This window comes from Pseudopipra pipra, chromosome 1 (genome assembly GCF_036250125.1).
Source record: "Pseudopipra pipra isolate bDixPip1 chromosome 1, bDixPip1.hap1, whole genome shotgun sequence".
Taxonomy (NCBI): domain Eukaryota; kingdom Metazoa; phylum Chordata; class Aves; order Passeriformes; family Pipridae; genus Pseudopipra; species Pseudopipra pipra.
The window spans coordinates 77,049,101-77,075,325 of NC_087549.1; the positions used below are offsets into that span (position 1 = coordinate 77,049,101).

The following is a 26,225-nucleotide window of genomic DNA, read 5'->3' on the forward strand; positions in this document are numbered from 1 at the left end:
ACGAAATCAATAGTTCAATAAAATAAGGCAGAAAAAAATAAAGGAAATTAGACACCATCCTCTGAAGCAGCTTACTACTTTTAAAATCCGGCACTGGTCAAACTCTGTTTAATGTTTCATACATTGCATCTAACAGTAGAACATGTTGAACTTGCATAAAAACATAACAATTAAAGGAATTATTCTTTTCCTGTTACATATTTGTCATAATTTTTGAGATATTGACCTGTTCTTTTTTTCTACCTTTTATTTCTAACTCGAACATCTATGTGACATGTGATTTAAGTTATCAGGAATTCAATTTTCTTCTCTCTCTGATTTGAAGAGTTTGCTTGCAAGGATTTTTGTAAGTGACCATTGTGTGTAGATGTTGCTACACACAACCTAGTATTTCCCATTCTGAATGTAAAAATTTAGCAGCAGTTATTGCTATTAGTTGAGCTACTGAGGCATAATAAAAATGAAAGAAGTACTCGTAACATCAATAATAAAAGATAAGACCTTTTCTTTGAAAAGTAAATTATATACGAGAGAAAAGACAGTTTAGCTACTAGTGACTGTACCACAGTTAAGTACAACAGAGCATTTATGTGACAAGTGACCTCTGTTGTGTAAACTCATGTATGACCTTTAATTCTGATGCTATAAACTGTTAGAGAATCTCAGGTAAGACCACACTCGTGGCTCTCTGAGCTGGCAATAATAGCGATGGTCACTCTGCTCTACTTGACGCTGAGGGAGAACAAATTTTGGAATATATGTTGTTTAATTTTGGTTTCATAAATTAATGATGAATAGGTAGAAGTAACTAGAGGATTTCTAATCTGAGTAAGCGGAGAATGTGTGTGTGTGCATGTGAAGATATATGAACATCATATTTATGCTCTGGTGTGGAACAACAAAACCTTGAATAAATAGTTTAGTACAAAAATCCTCTTCATAAATAAATTTATTTTTTAAAAAGCTATAAATTTTCTACAGATTTAATTTGCTACTTTAACTTAAAGGTCATATGAAAGCACAGGTTAAAATGAAGCTTTTCATAGAAACTTCTAAAAATTTGTCTTAGAGGAGATGCCCGTGAACACCTGCAACCTTGGGATGTATAAACTGGATTTCTTTCCAAGGAAACTAAACTACAAGTTCCAGGTGGGCTTCAAATGCACTTCAAATACTGGTGGAAATGTGAGTGTTCAGCCCAAAAACTGGTCCTGCAGGCAACATTTAACAATTTCGTTTATTGTTCAACAGAGTAAAATCTGGTTAAAAGTGAAAACCTTCATACTTCATGCAGTCAATATGTTGAAGTTTCAGAACTAAGTGTTTTGATCTACTAATTAACCACTATTGTGCCATATTATTTGCTTCTGTAGACATCTCTTGCACACAAAAAACATTCGTTTTTTTGATTTAAAGGATGAAAAACACTCTGCTACCCACCTTTTTGCTATTTATAACATTTACTATCTTTTTCTTAGAAAAGACACATTAAGTCTAATTTCCTGGGGGATGGGGTATAATAATTATTCACACATAAAATGTCTTTTCCTAAAGGAATTATACATAGCTTTTTTTTTTGTGTAAAGTTATTCCATAATTACTTGGTTTCATTTATAGGTCCCAAAATATTCATGGCAAAATAACTCTAAAGGGTTGTTGAGTGAATTCTTGATAGTATGCTTCTGGAATATATTATTTGCTGAAAAGTAGTTTTTGTGCAAAACTACTGGAGGAAGGGAGAACCAGGCCATAAATCTCCCAGAAAACCCAAAACATTTGCTTTAAATTCAATAAACTGATATAAGAGTAAATTCTATTGCTGTATCCTGTAGCTAGCTACTTAAATCTCCTAATTCTGCAAAGCTCTGCTACCTTTTGAGCCTTTGGTTCATTCCTAGCCAGGAGCACTGAGAAAAGAGTCTTTTCTTTGACAGAAGTGGTAGAATGCTAGCTCTTGGACACCACAGAATTGTAAATCCTTTCTAACCATATCATCTCAGTGTGACAGAATAGCTAATACTTCTGGTGTCATAGATTAGCTGTAGGCCACCAGCAATCCAAAAGTTCTCTTATTTCTCATCTGAAACTTAAACTTGATTTTTCCAGCATTACTTGAAAGTATTTGAAATTTTTTATTTCAAATACCAAAAGTTTACCATTTAAAAAAAAAAAATATCTCTCAATACTCATTGTGATGATTATTATCAAAACCTGAATACATGAAAAAAAGTGACTTTTTGACCAAGACCATCAATGATACAATCAAAAGTAAAATATGGCATAAAGAGATGAAAGCAAAGGATGTACAGAATAGTTGCTAAAGTCTACATTAGTTGAAAAACAAGATTTGTCAAGAAAAGCTGTGCACCTGATGATTTATCTGTCTGCATCTCAATGAATTAGTGTATCACAGGATTTCTGGGAGAAAAATTGATTCATTCTTTCACCATATTCTTGACATAACTGTTCATCACAGAGTGTACTACCACTTTTGGCAAAGAAAATAAATTTTTCTTTCGGCTCAAAATGCTAGATCAGCTTTGAGGAATTAGGAACCAGAACAGAAATCCAGCTCTCGTGGACGTTTACTTATCTGTTTCCCCCTTCAAAACCCATCTACCTTTAGGGGGCTACTTTAGGATATAGATGTAAGAATTAGCTTTATATATTTACTTCAAACAATGTATTTTAAACCCCACCTTTCCTTGTATAAAATTCAATCACCTAATAGTCAAAACATGTGAAGAAGAAATTAGCTACTGTATCTAGTTTGAACTAGCAACTGCTAGAATAAGTTATGGATCTGGTAAACTGGTATTATAATTCTCCAATTAAGTGCTTGATTATATCAAACCTCTGTAAACCTCTCCCAGATTTTGAAAATTGCTGATGCTTAGTATATTTTTGGTACTATGGAAACTGAAGTAGTTGATTACTACAGATAATCCACCATAGTTATTTTTATCACAAGAAATAATCAGTCCTGGGCCAAAATTACAATGAATTTCCTGTAAGTAAATTATTTACCCTATAAATATACAACTGTTTTTTGTTAGCTGCACTAATTTTCTGAATTTTTTAAAGTTAGTACTCATCTATGAACTTTCTTAATTTTCCTAGAAATATATCATGCTTTCATGATGAAAACTGAGCTGAGATTTAAATCCTCTTTATTTTAATTCACTTTCACATGAGAAACATTTCAGAGAATTTGGGTAGGGACTGAAAATCCCTGGTTTCACAAAGGAGACAACCAACTCCTTATTTAGGTTAAAAAAAAATAAATCATCATATAACTTTTCAAGGCAAGACTACCATCTTGTGGCCTTTGTGTACAATGACTAGCTGAAGGCACAGATTCTACATAAAGATATTCACAGGAAGAAATAACACTCACTTCTACTTCTATTTGTTGCTAACAGTGTAAGTCTTTGTGCAGGCAAAGCTTATATATCTTTCAATGGAAGTTGTTTTGAATCAAACAAAGACTTATTTGACTTTATGTATGACTGGTATAACAGATGCAGAATAATATTCAAAAGCACAACACAAATGCTTTGTATAAATCAGTGCTGATAAAGATGTGTCCTGTTAAAGGAGAATTACAAACCAACACAACTGTGCTACAGTCTCTGTTTGACACACATGAGGTAACTGGACTCTGCTTTTTTTTCCTACCAAATAAAAAGCAGAGCAAATACTCAGCTGGTTGTCCTCGTGAATGCTGAAATTTGTTTGGGATGGACTGCTATGGCTATCTAAGGTGGCTGATTTAAGGTGTTTACAACTTGTTTTTACTGGATTTATGTGTATTTAATGTGGTATTAGAATATAACTTTCATTTAAAGTGAAACTTCTGTCTATGGTATTTCATCTGTATTGTGCTTGAGAGACCTGCCTTCTTACTACAAATGAGATCAAAATTTAGTGTTATTTAATGAAAACTTGGGAAAAAACTGTCTTGATCACACATAGAAAAATGCTTAGATTTATCCTTTACAGGGCAACTACTGCGTTACTAGATAACATTCACTACAGTCTTACGAATTATATGCATGCAGTTGATACATTTTACCATGTCATGTGTCTAAAAACTAATATTTGCAGGGCTTACTTCTAATTAATAGCTTATTAGAAGATACGCACATTTTTAAATCTTACAAAAATGGGTATTGCTCTGCTATCACAGCATATACTGTTTTCTGAGTTGAATGTCCTTTCAAGAGAGGAAGTTCAAGCTTCTTGCTCACCTCAGCTCTAATACCAAGTGCAGGCACCTGGGCGGTCCAAGGGCAGATTGTTCCAGCAACAGCTGAGGGAAAAGAAACTTTTGTGGCCCTTGGGCTTTTCCCTGTCTTTTGTCATGTGGTCAATAGGAGATCCAGCTGGTCCTTTGTGTTCCATTGGTTACAGATGTCACCTGAGCATCTTTTCTGGCTTCTTGTGACTTTAGTGTGAAGCTATGGGAAGAGTCTGGCTATCCTCTTGAGGATGGTGAAACACAGTTGAAGAGAGCAGGATGTGGCTCCACTGGCCTTTCTTCTCCAGAGAGACTCAAGTTAGTTGTGCAGACTTTCCTTGCGTATTCTGTGTTCTTTCTGCCTGCTTACCTGGGCCTCTTAGGCATTTGCTGTAGCTTGCTAAGGTCCTTGTTGGTGTGGTGAGTACTAAACTGGACCACTCCTGCTGTGGTCTGACAAATGTTAGAATTGTCTTTGCCCATACTGCTGGCTTGAGTCTGATTACCAGTATGGAGGGAGTGGTGAGTAATGGAACCAGTGTGGAACACCTGCCTGAGAAAAAGGTGCTTTGAAAAAGATGGGCCCAGACTGTAAGGAGCCTCCAATAGCAATTGGAGACTGTATCAAAGTCTTATTAAACTCCAGATAATGAACTTCTACTGCTTTCATCCCACTGAATGACTCATTTCATAGTAGAAAGTTATCAGGCTGACCAGGCAAGATATATTGACAGTTTTTTTAACATTTTCTTTACAGTACACTAGAAAACCAGAGCTGGTATAAAGATCTTGTACTTGATCCAGATTCTAATAGGAACAAAAACTGTTCAACTTTTGGCTGCTGTTTACACTTTTCTTCTTGCTTTTCTACACTGAACCAAAGAAATATGGGAGAACTTCCTGAAAAATAATTATCACCAGTTTGCTGTCTGTCTTATTTATGAAGAGAATTGTAATCTTTAGTATGACTGTGTATCTTTTTTTTTTCCCAAAGGTTTTACTGCTGCTCAGTGCTTGACATGACTGATTCAAAAAACATCTGTGGACAGCATGCCATATACTTCAGTATTTCACTATGATTTAAAAATGTAAGGTAATGTATAGTACTGGAAACAAACAAATAATCCAACACTATTTTTTTCTAAGGCTTAAAAAGCACTTTATGTATAACACAAGGGTAGGAAATATATGCTTAGCCATGTCGCTGGAATATAAATGTTAATGAAATATGTAATTACAGTGTTAATGATCATTAATTCTCAGAGGCAAATGATTATTTGTGGGAATGCATTGTCACATTAAAAATTAACAAAACAAATTAGTTATAATTGCTGGAAAACTGACATTACTTGTTCATAATACAGCAGAATATGAGACTTCATATAGTTACCTTACTAGAACTAGAGAAAAAATTGTTTCTCTAAGTAAAATATGATGTCTATAAATCAAATAAATTATTAACTACATTTTGTAGTTTTATTCTAGCTGAAAAATATTCTTGATCATCATGAGTATGTATTTTGATAGCTTTCAAGACAAATCATAATTGTAATTTTTTTTTTAAAATAGGTTAAGCTAAAAATAAAAAACCCACAACAAAGCCAACAAAATAACCCACAGAAAAGAAATCATTAATTTTCTTCATAGATTTTTCATTAAATGCTTTCCTGTGTGTTTTCTCTGTAGCTTTTTATCAGTAGCTATTTTTCTCCACTGAAATGTAGAGCTGCCCTAGTCCCACATGATTTTATGTTAAATTCAGTAGTATCTATTTAACTGAATTTCCTCTACAGAGACAGAGGAAACATCTTGGGTTAGTGGAAATGCATGACTGTATGTACTTTTTATAGAAATATACCATTTCCAAGCATTTAGCTATGTAAAGTGGATTTCAGCTTCTCTGGAGTACTTGTCATTTACCCCAGGGACTGTATCTTGCAGGAATAGTACTGAGCAATACATCGAAAATATCTTTTTATATCTGTGCCAAACAGATTCTATAAAAATAAATAATTTACGTGTTCTCATCACTCTTCTGGGAGCACGAACCCCCAACTGGACTAAAAAAAATAGCTTGAAAAGTCATTTAATACATCTAGGTATCCAGAAAAACATCTAAATTAACATCCTCTAAAATTGCAGTTGTTGGAAGACACACTTGGTTGATTTGATTATTGGATGGACAATTTTTCATGTACCCTTCCTAAATCTGAGAAGTAAAGGTTACACACTTAAACACACATAACAATTTTTGGAAGTGTTCATCTGACTAAAACATTACCCTGTCCAATAAAAATGCTTTATATCACAAAGTCATAGAGTCATGTTGGAAGGGACCTCTGCTGAAAATAGGGTCAACTAGAGTTGTGCAGGACTGTGTCTAGTTGGGTTCTGAGTATCTCCGAGGATGGAGACTCTGCAGCTTCAGAGGACAACCGATTACAGTGTTTCATCACACTCATCATTAAAAGGCTTTTTCTCACGTTTAAAAAGAATTTTCCATATTTCAATTTGTACCCATTGTCTCCATCATCATTGCAGGAATAGAAATATTTTCTTCCATACAGATGTTTTTGGTTGGTTTTAGAGATGATAACTGTTGCAACCTACCTAATTTAGAGTGGACCACATGTTAATGAATGAGCCCTGTATCTGTTCTGATTGATAGGACACATAGACATTTATACGCTAAGTTGTTAAAATGACACAAAACAGTTATCATGCATTAGTTTTTCATTTCACCTTCACTCAGATTGGCTTTATCTTCAGCTTGTGTTCAGTAAAAATAAACCTGTCATCTCCACAATATTTAAAACTTTTTAAACCATCTGTTCTCCTCTGACAGAGACAGTAAGTCTATTGCAAATGTGTTATATATTGTGGTACTTCCCCTGTTGTTCCTCCTATCTTTTCTTGTGCCTTCTAAAATTATTTCTCCCTTCTCATATCCTTCTAAAAATCCTTGTGCATAGAAAATATCATTGGTACACAAAAATAATAATTTTACATTTCTAGATACTTTCTAGACTAGTGAAATTGAAAGCATTAACAGCAAGCCACAGAGTCTTCTTAAAGGAAAATTTATTGATCTTTTTTCTTACAGAAGTCTTTTGATAGGTCCTGGTCATTTTTCCTACAACCAGTCTAAGAACATGCAAAGAGATTATCAATCTCCAGTAAGTAAAGTATTTTGCTGACTGTTCACAACATGACATTATTGAAAAATGTAATTTCTGAATCATATTTCAAAGTTAGTTACCTTATAATAGACTCACATTTCCAAATTAACTATCACCCATTATTGTGTCTAAACAGGTCACAAATTGCCTTACAACCAGCACATCTTGTCTTTTAATGACCATTCTAATAAACTTTTCAGCTCTTCTGACTGTCAGCATACTAATCCATTGAATAAGACTAAGTTTTATTCCATTGATGAAGTCTTCAGAGTTAAAATGTCATATATGAAATTCCAGAAATACCATCAGAACTAATAAGCCAATGATAACATTGACCTGATCAATAGGGTGGAATTATTTTGTTTACTGTGATTAAAGCCAATATTAAAGCCAACTCTAGACTTTTTTGGTCTACTAAATTTTTTAATTTCTTGGTGTTCACTTAATTTGATGAGTTGAAAACACATCTATCCCATAAAATAGCATTTAAGTGGTACAGTGCATTTAGAAGGATAAAATAGAACTTTGTTTTTGGGGTTAAAATTCTTTGTTCTGTTTATTATCATTGAAGCAAGTACTGTAGACTGTACAATCACCGTATGATGGAATTTTATCTATAGGGATGATGTAAAGTTTTGTTATCTCACAATAATTGTACTAGTCTTTTGCATCCCTGCTTAAGCTGTCCTTCCTATTAATTTCTATCCAAAAAGGTTGCTTCATCAGATGACTTCTTTCTCCAGACCTGATCATTTCACAGCTGCACTTGATTGATGTTCCTTTCCTATTCCAGGATTAAAACTTTCTAGAACTGTTTGCAAATAGTAGAGATGGGAAACTAGTGGTAGAAGGGTTGAATTGACAGGTGGGCTAAAATATTTCTGTTGCTGCCTGGCGATCAGGATGCTTTGTGGTAAGATGCATTCCTTTTTCATATCTCAAATTCATACATCAGTTCATCATTAGTACGTCCCTGTTTCCTAGTTAAAGCTGGATGAGTGGATGTAAATTTTGCTTCTCTTGTGTATCTTTCTGAACTGTAGATGTCACTCTAGGGCTGACCAGTTGTTGTATGCTTCTTTCTTATCAAAGTAGATTATCAAGTGGAGGAGGAAAGTGCTGAAGATTTTACTTGTTTACGCCTGAAATATTTATATATTTGTATGTTAATGTGGACATACAGGAATTGCAGTAAAACTCTTGCACTGAGTTATGAGTTATGGAACCCAGAAAAAACATCAGTTTTTCAGTATATTATCTGACTGAATATCTTAAGTATTTTTCAGGAAATATAGTTCTGATGAATGCTAATTTTATTGCATTCAGGAGACTTCTAAAAGCCAGATAGATGGTTTAAAAATTTTATTTTGTTTTAATCCCTAACAAAAACAATAATATTGACTCTATATGCATTCAGACAGGTACTTTAAGACAACTATCATGTGAGGTGTCTAAAGTTGAAAGCCATCTGGTAATCTGTTAGGCTGGCTGGATGTCAGCCTTTGTATTCACTTATGCTCAGATTCAGTAGTGTGTTTACATTAAATTTAAAAATTAGAGGTCCCAAGAAAGTCAATTGCATTTGATACATTCAGAATCTTGTTGTGGACAAAACTGGGATCCAACCGACGTGGGGAGCCAGCAATGTACTGTTCGTAAATTAACATGGTAACAGTCTAATGAAAATACAGACAATTTTTATTAGTCCAGTTAAAATAACACTAACACATGACAAAGTATTACAGACAGGCGGGTCCTGATACCCGAGTTGTTAGGGCGGTGTAGAGCCTTGTGCTTCCCTCTAGTGGCAGCAGGTTTTAATTTACGGAACTATAGACGAAATGTGTAAAAAGTCATCATGACGGCAATAGCAGGCGTTGTGCTCAGCACCTGCCTGCATCGTAACTTAGACAGTAACTTCTGTAGCAATCTGCTTCACTGCTTGAAGGAGGAACTGACTCCAGAGGGGATTTCAAAGTCTTAAAGGACTGCTTCTCCGAACCGCTCCTGGAGAAGCACCTTTCTCAGCTCACTGCACAACAGGTCACGGCCCCGAGGGCACTGCCAGCCTTCCCTGCGCCTGCCCAGCCCCCCGGGCTCTCCTCACCCTGCCCACAGCTCAGGGCCCCACGGCAGCTCCCTGGGGCTGTGAGCCCCCTCCCAGGTGACCCTGAAGCAGCAGGGCCAGACTCCAGCTCCCCACAGCCCTGCCCTGACCAACCATGGGCTCTGCTGAGGCAAGACCACCTGCTGGCTTAAGTCTTGGCCCACCCGCAGCCTGTCCCTGTCCCCAGGGAGGTGCCCGATGTAAGGGCTGGGTCCTGGTGCCCCTGTCTGCCCTGCTTCTGCTTGGGGATGGGACAGGCCCTGGCTGCCGGGCCATGCCATCACCCACCTAGGAGAGGCCCCGGAGAGCTGCTGGACCCAAGAGGGATCAAAAAAGGGCGTATCTGGATCCCTTTCCCCACCCACGGAGTGGGGCGGCCCAGTTCTAGTTCCATCTCCATCTGAGGAACCATTCAGACGTCTTGAAGGATGGGGAAAGGGAACTCCAGCGTCAGGGGTTTCTTCGGGTCCTGAGCCTGGAGGGGAGAGGTGCCCTCCCCTCCTCCACCCACCCACGTGGTCCCATGGCAGGCACGGAGACAGCGCACCGGGCGTGGAGAGGAGGCAAGAGGGAGTTTATTGTTGGGGGGTTACATTTATAGGGTTAGGGAGAATCACACGTTAACCAATTAGAAGTCTCAAGGGGCTTACAGGAACACCCAATCACAGGAAGGGGTTAACAAGGACCAATGGGAAACACCTCAGGACACCTTCCCAGGATACTCCTGCATGGGATAACACTTGTCATGGGGGGGGTTGGGAAGAAGAAGCATGTGTTTGCAAAGAGACCACCAAAAGCCATTTTAAGACATGTTTAAACAAGTTTCTCATCAGATTTAGTGCTACAGGTGTATATTCTAAGGTCCAAGATGAGATGGGGCCTGAGTCATGGACAGTGGTGGAATGATGCCCTGGGACAGGCCAAACAAGAATAGAAGGTCTTGGTAGTGCCCTCAAGAGCCTGACTAAACTACCCTGGAAACACCAGCTATTTAAATACGATGTTAAAACTTGAGTGTTGAGGATACTAATGCTGTTTCTTTCAGGTGTGACTATGCTGTGTCTTAAATTATTAAAATTGCCATCGATGAATTTTAGGATGCATTTGCTTTTATTTTATTCCTCTAAAATTTTGTCTAGGAGTGAGTAATGTTCAGCAGTATAAATCCCTGCAGAAGATCTGTGGTTTTATGGGTACAATGTTCCCCACTCTACACTATTCACTTTCTCATTCCCATACCTAATATTGCTTTCTGAAATCTGCCAAGAGCTTCAGGTGCACTGTTAAATGGATTTCAAGGCATTTGAGAAGATAAGAATTCATAACAAATTTTGAACTCTAAAAAACGTAAAACAAAATTTGAAACCTCTACTTAAACTGGAAGAAATGAGAGCTTTGACAGGCAGGTGACATGACCTTTTCTTAAATAAATTTTTGGACAAATGGGATCATGAAAGGATGCAAAATATTAGAAAAGCATTTTTTTTTTTAGAATTCTTTATACTAATACATTGGAATACCTAATGAAATCACCCTAGTGCTGGATTAATATGGTAGAATTGAAGGTTCTAACTTTTGTGTAGCCAAGCGGATGACTTTTCTAGAAAGAAAATATGCTTTTGGAAAATAACTGATATGAAATATACATATGTGGAAAATGAGTGAAGGTACTCTCCCATTTGAGTACACATTTATGGACATTATTTATCTGAGACAATTAGCACTGATTTCTAATGAGGCAGGTAAAATAGCGGCCTGAAGGAGACCTGCCATATTACTTTTTCTGGTCTCAGTGCCCTGAATATTACTTGTTCAATTGCCGTATGAATTCAACAACTTTCTCTTTTGCCTCTAAATCAGAAGATGTGGTAGATATGACTTCATTTCTTTAACAATACTTCTGAAAGAAAATCAGTGTATTTAATTATTTACTTCATATCATTTGCACAGTGGCATATTTTTTTTTTCCTCCCACACTGGTCATTCTCCTTATAGCCAGCATCAATTCATTTCTTCTCAGTGCCTCTGTCGAATATAACCAGATTTTTAAACAATCATTTGAATCCTTAAAAAACTGGTTCTACAACTCCATATGCTGAATCATTGTCCTTAATTTTTTTCCAGTACATCTTCAAAACTTCTGTACTTTTTGAAAGTGATTGCTTTCACATTCAGCTTTTTGAATAGGAAAACTGAGGGGAAAGCTGCTGTGAACCAGAAAACTGTCTTTCTCAACATAAAGAGTCTGTGAATAGAAACTCTTTATTCAACCCATATTTGCTCCTTCGTGGTCAGGACCCATAAGGAATTGTTGAGGGCCCTCGGTTTGCCTGCCTGTGCTCCAGACCATCTGTGATCCAGCCCAGCTCTGGGACTTTGGGCCTGCTGCTGGAGAGGCCTGCTGCTGGAGAGGCCTGCTGCCATGAGAAACAGGTGCCTGGCTCAAATAAATCTTACTCTATTCTCAGATGATCATACTGTATACTTTCTCTGGATGTTCTAATTTTTCTGACCTTTGACTTTTTTAGACCAAGAAGACAAATCATAAAATGAACTCTATGGTTTTGTTTCAATGTGAAATCTTTTACTAGAATGTAAATGTTTCATGAAAAAAAAAAATCCTATTTAATTTTTTTAAACTTTTAAAAGTCATAGTCTGTGTTAAATTGCTTTTCAATGTAACTTTAAATATATCTCCATCGGAGACTTTTCCTGACAGTTGATCAAATCAATGTGTTAGGTAAAATATTTACATATAAATTTTTTGCAGTGTTGCAGCTTTTTACTGTGTCCAGTGAAATTCTGCATTAATATGATTCTTTCTGAGTGCAGGCATTTGTACATATACATTATATTAACTACTCATTGTGGTGACTCTTGAACTGATAGGACAACGTAAACCATGAGAAGTCTTTACATAATTTTATTAAGTTATGTGTAGAGACACCTTTTCTGAATGTAAAGAAATCAGAACGGCATTTAAAAGCAGTGATGTTCATGACATATGTGCATCAGTCTTGCGTATATTATCTACAAGTACAGTAAGATGCTTAGTTTCCCTTAAGGACAGAAACAAAATGTCTGAAAAATCTCAAAATAACACAGTTGTATTGAAAAAAAGGTTATAATACTTTGTCATATTCACACTAGAACTGTTGAATGTTTTAAGTACCTAATTGACTGCCAACATTTATTTCTTCAAGAATGATTTAAAAATACGGACTATTTAGTTTTGTGGCCTAAAAAAGTTCTATAGTTTTTACATTAAGCATTGGGTGATCAAATATCAAACAGTGTTGTTCTACTATTGAATGATGATATTTAATTGTGGGGATGGAGGTTCCCACAGTTCTCTGGATTTAATTGCAAATTTTGATGTTTCTTTTTCCTCACCTCTTACAACTTTAATTGAAATAAAAATAGGATTTTACAAAAGTGCAGAATCCAGCTTTGTTTAGGGCAGGATTGTCTTAGCTTAGTGTTATCAGCTCCAAGAGGTATGTTTGCCTGCCTCCATAATATGGGTCTTGAATGTAACAAGCTTTATGACAGGACACTTATAGAGCAGAAAGTTTCCTATCACGGGGTCATCATGAATATCAAGAAATACTCAAATAAAACAGAAGTTGTTGATCAGGTTGGAGGGGTTTTTTGAGAACTTTGGAGAACTTGACTAGGCTTTTCTATTACAAGAGTCATGTAAGTATCATGAAAGGTAACTGTTTGTCATAAAGTAAACTATAACTTTTGAAGCAAACGGTACTAAGGATACTAGATAGTAACATTATTTGGTGTAAAGATTTGATGCAAGCTTTTTCGCTTGGATTGACATTTAAGTCACTTAAGCAGTGCTGTGTTGTTTATTTTTAGACAAAGTTGAAGATTTATTACTGTGAGTAAACAAATGAAGGAGTAGCATGCGCAAAAGTCAATAATTTAGGAGATACGGTGTTAAGACCACAGCAAGTAGAATTAACCTGTGACATTGTAGCTGCAGTAAACAAACTGCAGCAATCAATAATGACATTAATCAGCTTCAGATAAGTAAACAAACAGATTTGTGTCAGATTTCAGGTCAAAACCCAGTCAAAGGATTCCTCATCCAGCGGATGAACAAATGTGTTGGTGTTCAATCAAATCCAGACTGAGCAATTGATGAGATTAATCCATGTGCACTTAAAAGATGGGTAGAGAGTTCTTCAGCATGGAAACATGCACCTCATATCTAAGTTGACTTTACTAGAAGTACAGGACTAAGTATGGATGTTGTGCTCTGCACTGGTAAGGTCCATGGCTATGGAAGCCTCTGTGGTTTCAAAGGAGAAAAAAGTATAGTGTGTCAGCCATGTTTCTCCCTTCCCTCTTCTCCATTCATTTCATGGTACATAGGAACAGAAAGAGTGAAGAGAAAGCCCAGGACATTGTTTGTGAATGTGACTGTGCATATGTAAAGATCAATGGGGAAGATAAGGTAACTCTCACTTAATAACTTTGAAATGGTATTCTGTAGTACTTGAAACTATAGTTGCCCTGCCAGCCTGTTGAAACCACCACAGCTATTCCAAGATACACTTTTCAATAAGCATATTTTTGTTTCCTGCCCCCCTTCATTCTATTCCTGTAGTATTAGTGAGAAGGTAACTGGAGAATACTACTGCAACCAACCGAAAATTGCTATTGGCCTTTCAGCTTTGTATTTGTACTGTGAAATAAGTCAAGCTTTCTTTAGATGCCACATAATTAATATCAATGGGTTGTCTTTTCATACTGGCATTTCTTTACTTCTCCTACCTAAAGATTAGAAAGTGTTTCTGCTTTTATCCCTGCTATTCTGGAAAAGTCACAATCCAAAAGCAGAGATTTAATTGACAAATATACAGTAATGCTATTTCAATATTATCGGTGCGTCTTATATAATTTTCAGTCTGGGAAGAAAAGTGCGGATAGGAGGTTTAGCTTTGTCTTTGCTTCTCACTGTCTTGCTCTATTTTTAATTTGCAGTAAATTAAAATAATTTTCCCCAAGTTGAGTCTGTTTTGCTCATGACAGTAAGAGTGTCAAACATGCGTGTCAAAGCAAGAATATAAGAACAGGGTAAGGATGTGTGATACATACCAGAGTATGCATCCTTGTGTTTAGTAGCCCTCAATGAACAAATCCTTGGAGGAAAAATCAAATTACTTTTTCAATCCTTACAAGCATTTGTTGTCTTCAGTCCCCTTTGGCTGTTTTCCAGATTACTTATCCATCATCTGAAGACTTTTGTTTGTAACTGCCATCCATTAGTTTCATCTGATATCACCTAATTCTTTTTTCTGTAAGAGACAGTGACAAATGGATTTCTACTTTTTTTCACTGTCCCTCATGACCAGGAAGACCTCTTTCATATCTCCTTTAGTCATCTGTTCCTCCATTTCCACTGTTCATTGCACAGAAACCATTTCAAGTCCCTCTTGTAATCCTATCTCTGTACATCTTCAGAAATTCCTTTGAATCCTTTTTCAGATGGAGGGGATCAGTACCCATAACTGCACACTGTAATCAGGATACTACTGAACCATGGATTCATAGTGTGCCACAAATCCCCTTTTTTTCCTTTTTCTTTCTCAAGTTTCTAGCTTTAAATTTCTTATATTTGATAGCTTTTGAGTAGCGAGTAAACATTTTATATCTATCTATTATAGTTCCAGGTTTTCATCTGAGCTGTCAGTCATATGTAGCATTTTCCAATGTACAGCATTTTACATTTGTTTACAATTAATTTAATTTGTAAGTATTAGAACTTTTGAAATTCTTCTCTTGATCTTGATTTAGTAGCTTAGCATCAATAACAAAACTTGTCACTTTATTATTCACCCCTTTTGGCATTATATTACATTGTATGGGTTTCCTCAGAGATCCTTCTGATGAGGTGCTACTGTTATCTCCCTCCACTGGAAAAACGTCATGTCCCATTTTTTCAATGTTTTGATTAATTATTCATCCATTCTGCACCATGACACTGCCTACATAGGTCTTTATGGAATAAAAGTACTGTGAGCAAGTAAATTTTCACAGTCTGCAGAATGAAGTAAGTCGTGTTACAACTCTTGTCTAAGCTGAGCTAAGAAGTTGTGCTCTCCAAGACCTAACAGAGTTTCTGTTTTAAAGAACAGAAATCTGTTTTGAATTCATGCTATTCAGCTGATGCACTGACTGTGGTCAATTAACTAGTTGAAGTACCCCATGTTTTCAGATGTGTAGGAAAATATTTTCTGTAGCACTATAAGTAAGATCTGTTAATCCATTGTTTCTGAAAAAACAGAAAGAATTAACATTTTTTTTTCTTTATTCTAAGATTTAAACTGTTAATCTGGTTGTTTCTAGAAGGAAGGGTGTATTAAAATGAAGAATTTTCTAGACTGTGTGTGTAGTTGTGTAGCAGTAAAGTTAACAGGAAAATAGAACAGGAAGAAGATAACAGTCTTTCTCAACAGTAGCTAATGTATGTGACAGGAGGCTAATGTTTCAGTCAATTTTTGGCATGAGATCATTTTTAAATAGATTACCAAGCATAGTTACTGAGGGACAGTAATGTCTCAGTTGCCATGCAACTATGTACATTGCAGGAGAAAAGAACAGATGTTCGTCCTCTTATGCAGAAAATATAGTTAATGAAGAACATGTTTCATGAGAAAAATGTTGAAACATATGTCATTACTAATGAAGGCATAAATAACTATACCATGGCCTTTTTGTGTCACTTGTATTTAAGTTAAAATCTTAAACAAAACATAACACAGTTATGTGTTACAATATGTAATTGTACAGTACAGTATGTGTTACAATACCTAAAAGGTTATCCAGTTCATGAAACAGAAAAGCAACAAAAATATAAACTTTCTGTTGAGAAAGTGTACTGCTATGTTGTTGACATTTGATATTATGAGATATTACACAAATTGAAGTTTGCTATGGACCTGTAAGAATATGAAATTAGTGAGTTGAATCTGGGTCGTCAATGCCTTGTGTTCATCCAGAAATAAATTGTCAGACTAAAAAAGTCTGTAAAGCAATGTATCACTGTGCCATTGCCAGCAGTTGTCATGTGTGATGGTATCTTTTTTGTACTTCAATATGAACTTCATTTTGTGGGCCCCAAACAACTGAAGATATTTAATATTTGATTTTTAGTAGGAATATGCTATATTAGAATGTAATTGCCTAATTTTAGGTCCAGGAAAGTTTACCAGGATCAATCTCTTCAAGTGAGTTAATACCTTAACAGACACCATTTTGCAATGTAAAGGTGTGGCAGATGAGTTTCTTTAGCTAGTTTTGGAGCCACATGCAATATACTTTAGGTATACTGTAATATATTCAAAAACTAAAAATCTGTGCAAAGGATGAGCATTCCACAGATAGACTCTGTTGTGAAGCAGAGAGAAGATGAATTCAGGATTGGTTTTTTTTCTTTGTCTTTTTTAAAAAGACATCAACCTTTTAACACCACGTTCAAAGCCTACTATTCATCTCACCTAAAATTTTGACAACTATTCTAAAATTTAATAACGAGTTATTGAAATGCCTAAATCTTCCTTTAGGTGAGAAGAAATGGCAACTTCAGACAGAGAATTTTTCTACTTATCCTGAACATCAAATGTCTCTGAGAAATAGTTTTCTTGGCTGTAAAAGGGCTTTTTACGTAGCTAGTTTCAAATGGATTCCTAAACTTCAGATAGTTGGAACAGGTAAAATCTATTTTGAGCTTTGCTATTTTCACAGCTCTAACCGTTGTTTATGTAGATATGTGTTAGAAACCATGTGGGATAGTTCAAAATATTGTTTGAAGATAGATAAATAAAAGCACAGTTCACATGTCCAGGGAAGAGAATATGACTCTCACTTGAGAATTGCTTATATTTCATCCAACTGCCTCTTTGGAAAAAATGTACTATTTCTTTTCTTGCAGAAAAAAAGTACAAAGAAATATGAAGATATGAATGTTTATGATCTGAAAGATTTCCTTAGGGTCTGGCTATGGTTAAAATACATATGTCTTAAAGGACTTTTTTTACTTGCCGTTCTTTCTGTGAGATTTATGTGAATCTTTTGTTGTGCCTGCTTCACTGGTTGCACCTTTAGCAGAGCCACGTGTCAGTAGGGAGGAATGTATAATTAAAAAAAGTGCTCTTAAATGTTTTTCATACATGAAAGTTGAATATGGCTGGAAAAGCTGGTCTTTTCTTGGACCCTTGGTAACTAGTCTTTTTTTTCTGTAATGGTATATCTGAGATTTGTCTTCCACAGTTTAGATAAATAAATAGTTTAGCCTTACCAAAGTATTATTAACAAAATTAGCTTCACAGTATATCTTTCAAATGTGTTTGGGGTTCCTGTTTGTTTAGAAAGACATTAGTTTTAATGTCTTCCTTTTTTTAAGGAAGTGCGTGACAGTCTTGTACAACAGTTTTAATATCAGTCATTATTCTTAGAGATTATATGAAAGAATGAAATGTCAGTGTTTTTATTTAAATAGTTAATAATTTGAAAAGTATAAATCCCACAGACATTTATGGTCTAGAACTGGTTTAGAATCTGATTGTTAAATCTTCAGTCTGTACCTTTATTTTCCAGGTTGATTGCCTTTCGTATACCACACATATTTTTGCCAGTACGCTTCATTTTCAATCCTCGAACTTTATTTTCCTTCCAGAGGAAAATATTTAAGAGGTGTTAAAAGTTAATTGAACTAGGGGATTTTTAGGATATAGGATTTATGAAAACATTGAATTTTTTTCCCTACATTTCCTTGTGTCTTGTTGGCTTTTTTTATATCTCCGGGATACCATCACTATCTTTGACTTTTAGACAGTGAAAGGCCCTTACAGTTTCTCAGCATCCATTGAAAAAGTCAGAATATATCTGAATATGCTTAATTACTTTATATAAACACAAGTCTTTAATTAAGTTAAAAGCTAAAATAAAAGCAGTTTTAAAAACATCTGATTTTCTTTTCTGTTAAAAAATAAAGATTACGTTTAAAGCAGAACGCAGGTTATGCTTAAAGCAGTATTTTTTCTTTGTTAACTGTAGTTTAACATGAATATTTATTCATATTAACAAAGAGAGTAAGAAGGTCCCTACAAGAGAATTGCAGATAATAGAACATAATTATATGTTTATGTAGTCGATTATAATGTTGCTTCTATCAAGCTGCACAGAACGGGAAAAAAAAGACTTGTTACATGCCATACCCGATGAACATGACTGTCTCACTGTATTTGTTAGAGAGAAATGCAACTGTACTAACTTTGCATGTGTAAAAATTGTGTTGAAAAAACAGAATAATGTATTGTAACAATAAACTCCAAGGGAAAAAGAAAATCTTTCTCCTCTAAGTAGTAATCTGGAAATTTTCCACAATGATTGGATGTCTTGGTGAAAGATTTAATTGGCTTGGATTTTATTTCTTTCACAGAATAGAGCTGAAATTGTAGCATGGCTTTGCATAATGTTTTAATGTATGTCAAATATGCTACAGAAGTCATGCTTATATTTTTGTATGACATTCAGTATCAGGTTTTGTCATTGCTGAAGGAAGGGCAGTTTTCTAGGAGTATACCAGAATAAGTATATGATAGCTCTGGAAGAGCAGTCAATCTGAAGTATCTTCCGAGTTCTGTTTTGTAATCACAAGACCACCTGGATGCCCCTATCAAAGGCTGACAGGTATCCTTGATTCAACAAGTTTCATATTTTTTATTCTGTCTATATCTTGAAACTAATTTGTTATGTGTGTGAAAATATAAGTGTGAGAGAATCAAGGAATGTAAATATTTAGTATGTAATTTAAGAGGAAACAGCTGCAGGGTCGATTACTTTCAGAGAAATGCCATCAGAAATGACTAAATATTTTTGAAATAAATCATCAAAAGTAATATATTAGTATTCATGTTGTTTCTGAACAAGTAAACATTAGCCAGCAGTGACTGAAGTAAACAAGTTGCATTACCCAACTAATTTTTGTAACAATATTAAAATTTTGTCATTAAAATAATGTCTCATGTTTATTCCTAGTGACACAACTTAGTCTATTCATGCATCATACATAATTAATTTGAAAATGAAAAATATTTTTATACATAAATTGTATAAAGAAATTCTTAACAATACTGCAGAACTTTTCATGTTCTATTAGACATAGTAAAATATTAATACTATGCTAGATAGAGTTATAATCATGACTTTATTAAATAAATATGATATCTTATTAGAAATTGCTTTCATTTACCCTCGGGGTTGCAGTTTCTTATTTGTCTTTTATAATAAGAGGGCATGACATAACAGATCATCTAAGAACTCTGTGTTGTTGCAGAACTGCCAAATAAAAAGTAATTTAAGGTACCAGCAGTAAAAGAATAAGGATTTATTACCTTATTCCAACACTGTGATACTTTACAGCAGTATAACATGTAGCATTTCCTTTCCACTTAAGAATATACCAGTTAGTATACCCTTAATCCAGAGAAAACAAACTTAAAACTCTGACAGATTTCTAATGTTAATTTTCTTAGTAAAAAATGTTAGAGGGACAATTGTCTTATGCTTCCCATTTAACATTTTTCTTATGTTTTGGAATTTGAGAATTTGTGGTTGACATACTAAAGAAAGAATTAAACAAAAGAATCTGAGACTGACTTAATTAACATTTTTCTATTACAAAGTGATTTCCCATGGTCAGATGGGGTAGAAGAAGGTTGATATCCATTCTCATAGTTTTCTGCATGACAGAAGTCAAGCTACATTTGTAGATAAGTCAAAATGATGACCCATTGAATGTCAATATCAGCCCCATGACAGAACTTCCAGCAAAGATTTCATAAAACTTTTCTGTGGTTCAGCTATACTTGCCACTGTCAGTAACCCTTAATTATTCTTTATCTTACAGAACCATGTAGAAGTTCTACTTCAATGCCAAGCCTCCCTCTGCCAACACATAGGAATCAATAACACTTGCCTCACAAAGTAAACTTTCAGAGGAAAGGAAAAGGTAGAAAAAATGAAAAATCAGTGACCCTGAAGTCATATTATTACATCCTGGAATAGTACATTTTGCTACTACATAAAAAACTATTTTTAATCTTTTAATCCATGAAAACCAATAGCTATTAGAAACACCTATAAATTAATTAAAGACTAGTTAAACTATTAAAGGCTAGTTAGGCTGTCAGAATTCCTTTGAATTACAATTTATAAGAAGTGTATGTCTGGTATTATTTGGCATCTGATTTGCCCATAGTGTACCAGAAGGTAAAGCTTATGTTCAGGGTGTGTAACTTTGAGACAAGTAATTTTTAATTTTCTAGTGCAAATGGAAAAATATCTTCTATTAAAATGGATTTTTCAGTCTTGTGCTGTTCAGTGCAGTATTTGTGTCATGAAATGCATTCTTGGTTAAAATACGAAATAGGAAAATCATGTTTCTGAGGAAAGAAATGTCTTACTCATGGTATACTACATTTCTCTTTTCCACATGACTCTGCGTTTGTAAACTGAATTTATGAACTTGGATCAATGTAGGCTGAATTCTCTGATATTTACAGTACCCTAAAAATTCCACTTCAGCAATTGAGTCATGAATCTTTCACATTTTGTATAAGTTAGTCATCAGTGTCTCAATTTCTTGATTGATGGTTCAATATTCTATTCTATGTTATATTAAGCTTATAAATGCGATCTTAGATCACTGTGTACAGATCATAATATAAGTTCTTCAATTTTGATTACAGCAGGCAGAAAATGCTACATAAATCATTTCAAACCCTGTAAATCAAATTATATTTTCCCTTTTGAACTGTAAACAAAAATCCATCACCATAAAAACCTCAAGTCTTTTAGTTACACTGGTGTAAACTGGACTATGTCCAATAACTATAGACTTTACACATAGCAGCATCAGCTTATAAATTTAGCACATCCTAGTTTTTAGAGGAAAGCAAAAAAATATATATATTTATACAGAGAAAGCAATACTTGGAGAAAAAAAATATGGTTTCTTTGGGGTAGGACAGAGACTGTCTCAAATGTGGGACCTTGACTTGTTTTTTGTGTTTGGGGTAGGGGTCCACACCAACTATTCTCAAACATCTTGTCATTCTTATCATTGTATGTGGTTTCCAAGAAAATTTGATGTATTACTTTCCCCAGGACTAAGGTCAGGACAACTATACATAGTTGCCCAGATTCTTCTTGATTTTCTTGAAGATGGGCATAATTCATTCTTCCCAATCCTGAGGAAACTTTCCTTTTGAACAAGACTTCACAATGGTATCACCCAGCACTTCTAACCACCTTGGGTACAAACCAGTGGATCTCATGGGCTTGTAGGTGTTCAGTTTGTTTATGTGCTCCCTATTTCATTCTTCTGCTGTGAGTTGTGTTTCTCCTATGCCACACTGACTTGAGGCTGAGGCCTGGGAGCCTGAGGAGAGGTTTATCACTAAAGACAAAGAGGAAGAACCTAGAAAGAACCTGTTCTATTTCTGTGGCCTTAGTCATAAAGTTATCTACCTGTAGGAACATATTTTTACAGTCTATCTTTGGCTTGGCAAAGTGATGATAGAGGCTTTTCTTATCAATCACTTCCACTGCCAAATTCAACTACAGTTAAGCTCTACCTTTCGTTATTCCTTCTCTTCATGCTTGGTTGATGTTTCTATATTCTTGGAAGAGCCATCTTAGTTTGGGTACAGCTTTCATAAGAACTTTCCATTTGTAAAAAACCCCAATATATTTTATAATTACTTTAATAACTCTTCTATTACAAAATATTGCAAACTGATGATATTATTATTGATTATTCTTGATGCAATGAATCAAACCCAAGGATCTCCTAACTGAGTCATCTAATCTTGGAAAATTTGCATGTATAATGAGACCTGTGCTTTGTTAATAAAAGATAGATGTGTAAAATCTATCATAAACATTTTGTTCACATGTGTTTCCCTTCATCATGTCACAAAGATTTTACAGTTTCACGTGGATTTAAGCAACATACATAATTCACAAAATACATGAGCTGAGGCAGTATGCACGTAAGATTTAAAAAATTGGTTGCCAGTAAAGTTCAAGTGTATAAATAGAGATTGTATGTTTAGAATACCAGTATTTGGCTCGTTTCAGCAAATCTTGCACAGAGCAATGATTGCACTCTTGTTTCTGTCAGTGGGCCTGATTCTACATTCATTAGTGGCATTTAACACCCTACTTTGTATGTAGCCTCTTGTGAAATTAAATCTGTGTAATTATTCAGTGTAAGTAAAGGTAATGAATTTGAGCCCAGTGGGATAGTCTCAAGAGACAACCTATAATTTGTTGACGTATTGACACTGTTATTGTTTGCTTACTTCCATCTGTTTCTCAGTTCGACAAAAACTCTTTATGAAGCTTTTACATGTTTCACTCTGCTAAATTCATGAAAATCAGATTCAAAACATGTCTGAATCAAACAATAGAAATGACAGCAAATGATAAAAGAAGAATGAAGGCAGTGTTTCCACTACAGGCAGTTGATGGTTAGTAAATATCTATGGTATTTTCAACAATAACCACAGAACTTGTGCTCATGATTTTAGATTCTCTACAGACTCAAAATGGAATCCGTTTTTTGCTGCTACTCATATTTCTGGATGTGCTGGTTTTGCCTGGGGTACAGTTAATTTCCTTCATAGTAGCTAGTATGGGGCCATGTTTTGTATTTGTGCTGGAAATAGCATTGATAACGCAAGATGTTTTCTTTATTGATGAGCAGTGATCAATACAGCATCAAGGCCTTTTCTGCTCCTCATAATGCCATGACAGTAAGGAGGCTGAGGGTGCGCAAGCTGTTGGGAGGGGCCACAGCCAGGACAGCTGACCTAAACTGACCAAACATACCATGCAACATCATGCTCTGCATATAAATCCCAGGGAATAAAAAGGAAGAGGAGGACGTTTGGAGTGATGGCATTTGTCTTCCCAAATCACTGTTATGTGTGATGGAGCCCTGCTTTCCTAGGGGTGACTGAACACCTGCCTGACCATGGAAAGTGAATTCTGTGTTTTACTTTGCATGTGTGCATGGCTTTTGCTTTACCTATTAATCCGTTTTTGTCTCAACCCATGAATTTTTTTATTTTTCTGATTTTCTCACCCATCCCATCAGGAAAGGTGAGTGATTGGCTGTGTGGTGCTTAGTTACCAGCTGGGATTAAACCACAATACTGGTACTGTTCTCAACTAGTTATCATATAATGAAGTTTGAAACTGTCAGACAAGTTTATATTGGATGTTCATAAGGATACCTTAAAACCATGTATTGCAAGAATGAAACCCACTTCGCCTCTATTCTTTTAAAAGACTACAGATAATTTAATGAAGGGTCAGAAAAGATACATTGTTCAACAGGAATACTTTAAAATTAAGTGGAAGAAATTCACACATTTTAGGTCATGAAATACCAAACTGAAGTAAATTAAGCCCAGTCTGTAATTCTCTAAACAGAAGAACACACTCACCTCTGCAGTTTGATACGCAAAGCCAGCAATCTGTAATTAAATAAACTGCAAGTTCAGAAAAGGAAGACCATGTACATATTCATAATACATAAAGTTAACGTGTATTATCAAGAACTGTAATACATGCTTTATTTCAACTGTTGAAGCCTGCAGGAGGATATCTGAGCTTGAAAAATACAGTTGATGGTGGGAAGAATTGCAGTGTAGATTGTCACACTTGTTGCTTTTGTCTCAACCATTTTGATACTAGCCATGATTCTGAATTCCCCATATAGCATATAATCCTTCTGTATAACTGCTTTTCCTTTTGTAGGCTCATAACTTGTTTGGGTGTTAGATGGGAGCAAGGGGGAAGAGATGGTAGAGGAGGAAGGAAACTGGTACTGATGGTATTCTTATCATTATCTGTATGCAACCTTTCCTGTATCATTGATAGTGCTCTACAGTTCAACAAACCTATTCATTAAGATTGCATCTAAAAACTGTATTGTGAAAACAGACCGAGGTCTGTGTATTGGTAATATAGAAACCACATATTTAGTAAGACAATTATTATATAACTCACCAAGGTTGGTTGACAAATATAATTTAATATAAATTTTTACATATATTTTATATTCTGAACTTTAAAAAACTATTTATTTAATATGGACTGTACCTCTTTTGTTTATAAAAATACATATAAATTATTCATGAAACATAAATGAAATACCTTTAAATAGTGCTTACTTTGCTTTTGTAATTTTTTGTATCAGTGAAATTTTTTTCAACTCTATAAACATTATAAGAAATAGCAGAAGAGTATAAGATATGCACTTTATGAGATTTCTACAACACAAAATACCAGGAAGAAAAGCTATAGACTTTTGAGTAGAGGTTAGGTTAGGTCCATCATTCAGTTACAAGTTCAGAAAGCAGTGAACAAGAAAAGGTAAAAAAAATACCTCAGAAAAAAATAATTATTTGCTCTAAAGGGTGCATTGGCTTTTGTAGTTGCAGTTGTTTTAAGAATGTCACTTGTCCTTCTGCAAAAGATGCCTTTGGAGCAAGATAAACCTATTGCCACACTACCAGGCTTCTGAAATCTCTTATTCTAGTTGTAAACTCATGCATTTAATCCCTCCCCGGAGGTGTCTTCCCAGCACTTGATTTATCTCCCTCAGCTTTTTTTCTGTCAGGAATCACAGCTGGAAGACCTGTTGGCCACAGCAAATTCATCTACCACAGCAAATTCATCTGCAGTGAGACAGTAGGAGATAGTGTGAGGTCCTGGGGAAGAAGGTTTTTTTCCCTGGTGACTTTTAAGGCGGTGGGGACACAGTCCTGGGAAGAATTCCAGATAATGTACTTTTGCACAATGTAACAGGTGTGCTAAAACTTTCCATAATGTCACAGCTTTATTCCTGGATAATGTTCATACCTCTTTTCACACTTATTATAAATTGAAAAAATACTTTATAAAGATGCTTTATTGCCACTCTGTCTCCAGCATGTGACTATTTGGAGAAAAAATACGGCAGTTCTCATTTTATAGAATATAATGCAGCACTTCAAAACTAATTGTCTTCATTATTGCCAAGCAAGCCAAAAAAACTAAGGAAAACAAACTGTTATGCTACCTTCAAAATCCTGTGTTTAGATTCTTTCTTCTCTGTGAGATTTTTTATATGTTTTAATATATCTCCAAATTATGACATGTGAGATAATTTAATTTAAAATTCTAAATACTTACTCATAGCTGTGATGCCCAAAAAGGAGTCCAGTATGAAAGAGATGATGTCGTGAGTGCAAAAAAAGGCATTGATGACACAGACAGAAGTATATCTGAAGTACATAAACCAAATTGATTACTAACATGCTGCAATTATGTGAAATTTATGCTTTCAAGACAATTTCACATGAAGGTAATGATATATTAGAGATAACTACAAAACAATAGCAATAATACATAAACACTTATACACCACTTCAGAAATAAAATAAGATGTGGGAGAACATTGATATAATACTTTTGCAATAGTTCTCAAGTGTGTTTCAGACAACACACTGTCTTCTACTCACTTCTGTTCATCTTTCCATGGGTTATGCAAAAAAAAATTTAAGAGAGGATAAAAACATATTTCCTTGACCTTGACAGAAAGGATTTGATTCTTATCTGGAGT

At 35.1% G+C, this 26,225-nt stretch overlaps 2 long non-coding RNA genes across 5 annotated transcripts in view; one reads left to right on the plus strand and one right to left on the minus strand.

Moving 5' to 3' along the window:
- The window catches only part of LOC135417549 (uncharacterized), a 182,642-nt gene that overhangs the window by 90,412 nt on the left and 66,005 nt on the right, over positions 1 to 26,225 (plus strand). Inside the window, exons 2-7 of the long non-coding RNA XR_010432099.1 lie at positions 5,235 to 5,328; positions 7,344 to 7,416; positions 11,822 to 11,959; positions 17,110 to 17,256; positions 19,088 to 19,237; positions 20,457 to 20,558. This is a non-coding gene — a long non-coding RNA (uncharacterized LOC135417549). The remainder of the gene's footprint in view (positions 1 to 5,234; positions 5,329 to 7,343; positions 7,417 to 11,821; positions 11,960 to 17,109; positions 17,257 to 19,087; positions 19,238 to 20,456; positions 20,559 to 26,225) is intronic.
- LOC135417548 (uncharacterized) overlaps positions 12,493 to 26,225 on the minus strand; it is a 33,216-nt gene continuing 19,483 nt past the window's right edge. For 2 of the 4 annotated variants that reach the window (XR_010432094.1, XR_010432096.1), the window contains 4 exons: positions 25,796 to 25,887; positions 24,056 to 24,093; positions 14,642 to 14,834; positions 12,493 to 13,832 (listed from right to left, as the gene is read on the minus strand). This is a non-coding gene — a long non-coding RNA (uncharacterized LOC135417548). Of the gene's footprint in view, positions 13,833 to 14,641; positions 14,835 to 24,055; positions 24,109 to 25,795; positions 25,888 to 26,225 lie in introns of all 4 variants that reach the window. The other 2 variants (XR_010432095.1, XR_010432098.1) reach the window with 2 other exon arrangements.